Raw genomic sequence first — 8,979 nt, 5'->3', positions numbered from 1 at the left:
GTCACTTCAGAGCCAATTTCCAAGGTGACGCCATCCCAAACAAGAATGAAGCGCAACACATGTGGACCTTGAAGATTATTGTGGAGAAGGATACTATTGTGCCAGACTGATATCACGCGGGCCATCATACCTTTACCCTTTATGGTTGGAGGACAATATAGCTGGGGTCTTTGAGCCAAGAGTTGGACCAGGAAACAGGGTTATAGATGAGTTTGCCGAAGCAGAGGTAAAGTACAACAAGCTGTGGAAAAGAGTTCGAGAATCTGAAGCCGAGCATATAGCACTGCATAAGGCTGATATGGAGATGATTAACGAGTGGAAAGAAAAAGCTGTTAAATCCAGCGAGAGACTGGAATATCTGGAGTACAGTTTAATGTAGTTAGAAGGGAAGATGAGAAAAAAAGGGTCACTGACTGCCAAGACGCTGAGGGAAATGAAGGAGGGCATCTGGCAAGAGCATTCTTACTGTTGAACCTATGCAAGTTGGGAGAGTTGATCGACAAGAGCATCCAATTTTGAGAGGGTCCTTCTGGGACCAAGTAGATTAGATTTACTTGCTTTCCTTTTCAAATGTAATAAGGCCAAGTGTCATTAGCAACATTATTTTGTTTAGTTTTGTTTTGGGGCATTTACTTTTACATTAATGAAATGAAGCAATTATTGGCACTAAATTTCTCCAAATTTATTTGTCTCTAGGCCGACCTCGGGCACAATGAGGTTCCAAATTAGGACACGAATTTGCATTCCCGCAATATATGTTTAAATATTGCAAACATTTCAGAATCCTTACTGACTTGTCTACCGTTTTTGTTTTTCTTTATTTCTTTATTCACACCCCTAAGGTTGGTTCACTCATACTGGCATCATCAGCATATCACACTAGATCAAGAGGCCCTCCACCTCCTCCTCCTCCAAGTAACACAAAAGGCAAATGAAAAACAAAAATGGATGACTTAAGTGGTAATTAAAAGGATAATGCTGAGAACGCAGAAACTTCAGACGGTTGGAGTACTCCGGCACCAAATGATCTAGTCTTGAGGTTGGAACAAAAGATACTGGAGCTACAGGGAGAGCTTGGGCAGGTCCGCAACTTGGCAAACTTATCACTCACCCTGAATGTTCCCGGCATCAACCAATAGAACATAAAGAACCCAACACTTCACCAAAACACACCAAACTAACACCCACAAAACCCTCCTGCACCACATCAATACGCAGCCCCACCTCAAAATCTCAATCCCCTACCAATACCAACTCTACCACAACATCACCATCAACCAATTTAGTACCCACAAACCGCCACTTATCACACTCCCCAGAACACACCACAACCCATTCCTGATCCTCAAAACTCAACCAATGACCACCATTACACCCAGGCACCTGGCACTTACCAAAACAACCTCATATACGTGGAAACCGTACCTCACTTTATCCAACCAATCTCCTATACACCAGAATCCTCCAAGAAGGACCTGCTCATTAAAAACATGGCTGAAGAACTTAAGAAGTGGACGAGTCGAGTTTAGGATGTCGAAGGCGGCAAAGGAATAGAAGGTTTGAACTATGAAGACTTATGTATACAACTAGATGTAGAACTGCCAGAGGGTTACAAACCCCCCAAGTTCGAAATATTTGACGACACAGGTGATCCCAGGGTTCATTTGAGGACTTATTGTGACAAGCTTGTTGGGGTCGGAAAGGATGAACGTATCCAAATGAGGCTCTTTATGAGAAGTCTTACGGGAGATGCTTTGTCCTGGTACATCAGCCAGGTTCCTAAGAAATGGTCCAACTGGGTGATTATGGTGTCTGATTTTATGGACCGATTCAGGTTCAACATAGAAAATGCAACAGATGTTTTCTACATTCAAGACCTTAAGAAGAAGCCCACCGAGACTTTCCGCGAGTGTCACGCCCCAACCTCGGGAGGCATGACCGGCGCTCAATCGAGAAAACCCAACTAAGCAAGCCTTATCAAACACTTCCTACCCAATTCAATACGAATAAGGAAACCATGCTTTCATTCATTTATTTTGACGAGGGAAGATAGTGCATTCTACATCGTTAGTTCATTTTAAATCACAACATTAGACCGTCGATAAGTTCCAAGATTCCATACATGTACACTTCTAGAAAAGCGAGAATTAGAATTACATCATAGTTTGTAGACCCATCCAACGCCCATACATAACCCATACATATGTCTACGGAGCCTCTAAGGAAGAAAAGACAAGTTATGACAATGTCAGCAACAAGGACTCGGCTATACCTCAAAAGTAGAAGTCTACAACAAAAGATATGCAATATAATCCCTTGAAGGAGAAAGAGGCTCACCAAGACTTCAAGAAGAAGGTACTCCGCTACGCGCGACCCGCACTATCTGCAATGGAGTCGCCTATATTCATTTAAAAATGTAGCGCCCCCGGCAAAAGGGATGTTAGTACCATGGAATAGTACTAGTATGTATAACTAAACACCATCTAGTTAGAAAGAACTTTCATACAAGAATAAGAAATCACAAGTATAACTCAAGCTTTAAACGATCACCACATTATCAAATAAAAGAATCATACAACTTCCACATCATTTTTCCATAGATTTTTAGTTTGGGGCATTCCATACTATTCATCATATGTTTCCAATACCACCGCTATCTTGAGAGGAGTCCGATCTCAACCCGATCGGCTAGGTCGCCTCATTTGAGACATATGCTTCAATCACAATCTCATTTTCCTTCTTTTCCGGAATTCATTCACAATACCACTGCTATCTTGAGCGAAATCTAATCTCGGCCCGATCGGCTAGGCCTCCTTACCAAGGCATTGTTCCCTTCTCGTTAATCAATTCATTTCACATATATCATTGCATAGGCACTTGGGGCCACAACTTATCATATCATTCTTGGCACTGGGCCGCATTTTACATCGTTCCCAATTTCAATATTAGCTTTGCCATTTAGGACAGTAGGTGCATATGAGAACAATTTAAATTGTAAGCATAGATAAGACTTCACGTAGATGGCACAACAATGCAACTTCAATCTAAATTTAAGGTCTAAGCATTTCACTACAGAATTCATATCTTTTGCCCCTTTCAAGTTATCAAGATAGCACGTTGATCATGTTGAGACACATCTTTCACACATATAAGGTTACAACACCAATTTATGTAAATAACACTCAATGCAACAATTCAACTTTAACCTTACCATATTCACACAAATACTGATGAAGCTCAATTTCTAAAAGACGGGATTTTAGCCATACATACCTCAACTGAGCTTTCCTTAATCCTATGACATTTCGGAATGTTCGCACTTCAATTTATTTAAGCAATATAGCACAATTTAGCTCATAATCAAGAAACGATCATAATCTAAGCTCTCTTGAGCATTTTACCGAGCAATTAGTGTTCATTAAGGCCTTATGGTTCTTTTATACAAGATTACACTAGCCCATTACACATGCCTCTTCTTTTATAATTCCTCATACTCTTAAAGAACACATGCATGAAATGCAAATCCCCTTACCCCCATGAATTACCTCACTAATGACCCTTTGTAGCTATGTGTAAAAATGAGAGCTGAGGTGATGAAGCCTTACCTCTTGGGATGATGGTTTAGGTCCCTCACTTGATTATCTTCAATACTTTACCAAGGATTTATGGAGTAATTTGATGGGAAGCACTTCCCCTCTCTTGGACCCTTCTCTCTATCTCTAAAAATGTCAGGAAATGGGCTCAAAATGAGCTATTGCATATGATATAACGACAAGGGGTCGGGTTTAAAATTTAGAAAACTGGAGCCCCGACTCGGATCTGCGATTGCATTTGCGATCGCAAAGCTAACATGCGGCCCGCATAATGGACCGCAAAAATTCTCCCCAAAACCTGAACACACTGTCTGGGTCTGTGACAGAATGCGGTCCGCGTACCCATTCTGCGGTCGCATAATACCGCAGAACTGCTCTTTACAAAATCCCAAGGGGAAATATGAGACCACTATGCGGTCCGCATATTGGTTATGCGATCCATACTTGACCGCATAGTCGACCTCAAATTTGACCAACACACTGACTTATTTTGCGGCAACTATGTGGCCCGCATACCTGATATGCAACCGAATTCTCGACCGTAGAATCATACTTTTCTGGAAAACATTATTTCTTGACTTTTTGGTGCATAGATCAGTCCAAAAGGGTCCGAACCGCGAAGAATTTTATGAATTTCTAACACATGTTCCTAACTTAACACTACGAGATTCGGGTTTTTGAGCAGAAATCTTTACGGGGCCTTACATCCTCCTCCACTTAAGATCATTCATCCTTGAATGAGGATCAAGGCTCACTTATTCGGAATGTTTATGCAACCTCAGCTTTTCACAACATGAAACATATCTACAACCCTAAATTTGGTTAACTCCCTAAATTTTCAAAATTTCGCCAGAGTTTCCTTTGTAACTAGGCCTATCTACCTGTCAGAGAGCCCCAGAAACATATCCTAACAGCATAAACATATTCCATATATATAATATAACTTGTACAACATCAACCATGGCCGTATAGGCAACATATTACCAAAAAGGGGACAGCTTTACATGATTATTCAAACAAATGTGGGTACTTCTTTTTCATTTCTTGCTCTGCTTCCAAGTGGCTTCCTCGACTTGCTGGTTCCACCATAACACTTTTACGGAGGAAATTTATTTATTTCTCAATTTTCAAACTTGCCTATCAATAATGGAAACTGGAACTTCTTCATACGATAGCTCTTCGTTAACCTCAATAGTCTCAACTAGCATAATAGTGGACGGATCTCCCACTACCTTTCTCAACATGGACACATGAAAGACCGGGTGTACTAGTGACATCTCGGGTATTAGCTCGAGCTTGTATGCCACCGGACCAATCCTCTGAATGATTCGGTATGGTCCAACATACCTCGGACTCAATTTTACCTTATTTCCAAACGGCATGATACCCTTCATAGGGGAAACTTTCAGAAATACCCAATCATCTCCTTTGAACTCTAAATCTCTGCGACGGACATCCGAGTAAGACTTTTGGCGACTTTGAACAGTTTTCAACCTCTCCTTGATAATCTTGACTTTCTCCATGGCCTGATGTATGAGGTACGGCCCTATCAATTCCACTTCTCCAACCTTGAACTACCCAATGGGAGACCTACATCTCCTACCATACAACGCCTCAAATGGCGCCATCTAGATACTAGCATGGAAGTTGTTGTTGTAAGCAAATTCTATGAGTGGCAAATGGTCATCCCAACTACCTTTGAAATCAAGAGTGCAAGCACGCAATATGTCCTCAAGCGTCTGAATAGTCCGCTCCGCTTGCCCGTCGGTCTGAGGGTGGAAGGCTGTGCTAAGATTTACCTGCGTACCCAAACTTGCTGAATTTTCTTCCAGAAGTTGGAAGTGAATTGAGCCCCTCGATCTGAAATGATTGAGAATTGAGTGCCATGTAACCTGGTTATTTCTTTGATATATAACTGAGCATATTGTTCCGCCGTGTCGGTAGAATTAACTGGCAAGAAGTGTGCTGATTTCGTGAGTCGATCCACGATCACCCAAATTAAGTTAAACTTGCACGGAGTGAGTGGCAACCCTACCACAAAATCCATGTTAATCATCTCCCATTCCCATATTGGAATTTCTATGCTTTGAGACAATCCACCGGGCCTTTGATGTTCGGCCTTCACTTGCTGACAATTCAGACATTTTGCCACAAAGTCTACCACATCCTTCTTCATGTTGTTCCACCAATAAATTTCCTTGAGATCATGATACATTTTCGTAGAACCTAGGTGCACAGAATACCTGGAAGTGTGAGCTTCTACCATGATCCTTTCCCGAAGACCGTCAATATCAGGAATACATAGGCGGTCTTGGTACCGTAGGGTACCATCATCCTTGCCAAGGGAAAAAGTTGTGGTCTTGTGTTTGTGAATCCCCTCTCCTAGTTGTGCTATCAATGGATCATTGTATTGCTTTTCTTTCACCTCCGCCACCAACGATGATTCAGCCCTATTCTGCACAATTACCCGTCCTTCATTAGAGTCATCAAGGCGAACTCCCAAACAAGCCAACTGGTAAACCTCCCTGGCTAACGACCTCTGATATGCCTCCAAATGAGCCAAACTTCCCATAGATTTTCGACTAAGAGCGTCTGCCACAACATTAGCCTTTACCGGGTGATACAAAATATCAATGTCATAGTCCTTGAGTAACTCTAGCCATCTTCTTTTCCTCAGATTCAACTCCTTCTGCTTGAAAATATATTGAAGGCTCTTATGATCCGTAAACACATCCACATGGACCCCATACAAATAATGTCGTCAAATTTTTAGCGCAAACACCACTGCCGCTAGCTCTAAGTCATGGGTTGGATAGTTCTTTTCATGATTCTTGAGTTGCCTAGAAGCGTAAGCTATTACCTTGTCATGCTGCATTAACATGCACCCGAGCCCAATCCTGGAAGCATCGCAATACACCACAAATCTCTCTGTACCCTCCGGCAGAGTTAGTACCGGTGCTGTTGTCAACCTTGATTTCAATTCTTGGAAACTCTTTTTACAAGTATCAAACCATTGAAATTTAACTGCTTTATGCGTAAATTTAGTCAATGGAGAGGAAAGAGTAGAAAACCCCTCCACAAACCTCCTGTAGTACCTAACTTAACCCAAGAAACTACGAATTTCAGTTGGAGTGGTAGGTCTAGGCCAATTCTTCACTGCTGCGATCTTTTGAGGATCAACCATAATTCCTTCCCTAGAAACGACATGACCCAAGAACGCGACAGATTTAAGCCAAAATTCACATTTCGAAAACTTAGCATACAGTTGATGTTGCTGAAGGGTCTGCAGAACTGCCCTGAGATGGTTAGCATGATCTTCTTGACTTCGGGAATATACGAGAATATCGCCAATGCATACTATCACAAAGGAGTCTAAAAATGGCTTGAAGACTCGATTCATAAGATCCACGAAAGCTGCCGGGGCATTTGTTAGCCCAAAAGACATTACCAGAAATTCAAAGTGCCCATACCGAGTCCTGAAAGCTGTCTTTGGAATATCCTGCTCCCTTATCTTCAATTGATGATATCCGGACCGCAAGTCTATTGATACCCAATTTTTCCCTATATATTTTTTATAATCAAAATACTTTCAAAATAGCATGTGTATGCATATATAAGCATGCCCAAGAGTTTTGGTATTTTTTCCTAATTTTTAAGATTTTTTAAAAAACCAGTTTATTGTCTATTTTAGCAGTGCAAAATCCAATAATTATTCCCAAAATTATTATTTTGGTGAATAATTTATTTCCATTCTCATATTTACACCAAAATATAATTAAGGTGATTGTTTTGCATATTTTTACAAATTTATTTGGTATTTAAAAGCTAAATTGCATATACTTGCAATTATAGCCTATTTTACAATTAACAGCATTTCATAATTATCAAATTATTTCCAGTATTTTTAAATTAATACTTATACCTTATTAATTAGTTCAGTACTTTTAATTTGTTTTAAAAAAACCATTTTAACTATTTTATATAAAATAAAAAGGGAAAACTGGCTATTTAACATTTAGCCTCATTTCATTGCAATTATAGCCCATTCGGATTTCAATTTTAGCCCTCAATTTACCCATTCTTAACCACAATTGGACCGACCCATATTTTCAATTAATCAACCCAACCCAGCTCCGATTTAATCTGAGTCGTTGATCAAATGAGATCAACGGCCCATATTTTATTTCCTTAATTAAAATCCAACTACTCCCCCTGACCCCTCATTCCTCGAGACCGGTCTCTCTCTCTCTCTATCTGTCTTGTCCTCTCCTCCTTCTCTCCAGAACCTTCTAGTTCATCTTCTCTGATGACTTTCACCATCTCTCCGGCCACCTCCAGCTCGCCTCTTTCGACCACCAGCCGCCTTGAATCCTTATCTCACCGGTTCCCTCCGTCCCTGAGACTCCAGGAGTCTTCACCATGCAAGATGGTCACTGAAGCTTTGCTAGGGTTTGTTTTCGGCCTTTCTCCGATGGATTTTGGTCCGATGGTGTTGTAAACACCATTATCCTTAAGTTTCACAGCCAGGTTTCTCTTGCTTCTCTCACTGGTTTCTTATGAAACCCTAATCTCGACCCAAACCTCTTAGATCTTTGATTTTTTTAATGATTTTAACTCACACCTTTATGTTTGCACTACTCTCTACTCGATCTTTACGATTGTTCAAGTTTTAAATGTTTTCGTTCCCTTTTTGAAACTAGGGTTTCTTAACCCTTTGCGAAAACACTTTATTTTATGATTTTGAGTACTAATTCGTGATTCTCAGTACTATTCCTAAACTTTTGCTCAAGTCTGATGAAACCCTAGCTTTATATGTTTGTGTTTGTATTATTTGCTGGTTTGTGTGTTCTTCTGGGTTCTTCTCTAATTTCCGTGTTCTTTGCTTTAATTTTGGTTACTAGTGTTTCATTCTCCTACCATTCTGTGTTCCCCGCTTAAGGTCTCTCTGATTGTTTACATGGTGATTTTTATACTGATTCTTACAAACCCTCTTTGAGACTGTGATACTTGCCTTAAAATTGTGATTCTGCGTATTTTCCTTATAGTTTGCGATTAATTTTGAATTTCTTCCTCCATCTGTGGGATACTTTCCTCAATTAATATTGGTCTCCTAAGTTTTCAATCTCGTCCTTATTTTTGGGGACTATTTTCCAAAATTGGAGTAGTATCTTGCCCTATATGTGGGCACGAATGTGTTGATTGATTTGCCTGACCTATTGCCCTAATTAGAGTATCATGTGCCTAGTTTTTATTGCATACTTTATGTTATTCCGTTTCCTTATGTGATTATACTATACCTTGTGATTTCTTTCCTTTTTAAAAAAAACTGCTTATTATCATTTGACTTTGATTCCTTAATTAAAGGGGAGTACATATACTGATTTGA

This window comes from Nicotiana tabacum, chromosome 20 (assembly GCF_000715075.1).
Source record: "Nicotiana tabacum cultivar K326 chromosome 20, ASM71507v2, whole genome shotgun sequence".
In the NCBI taxonomy this organism is placed as follows: Eukaryota; Viridiplantae; Streptophyta; class Magnoliopsida; order Solanales; family Solanaceae; genus Nicotiana; species Nicotiana tabacum.
Note: the sequence above shows the minus strand (reverse complement) of the source record.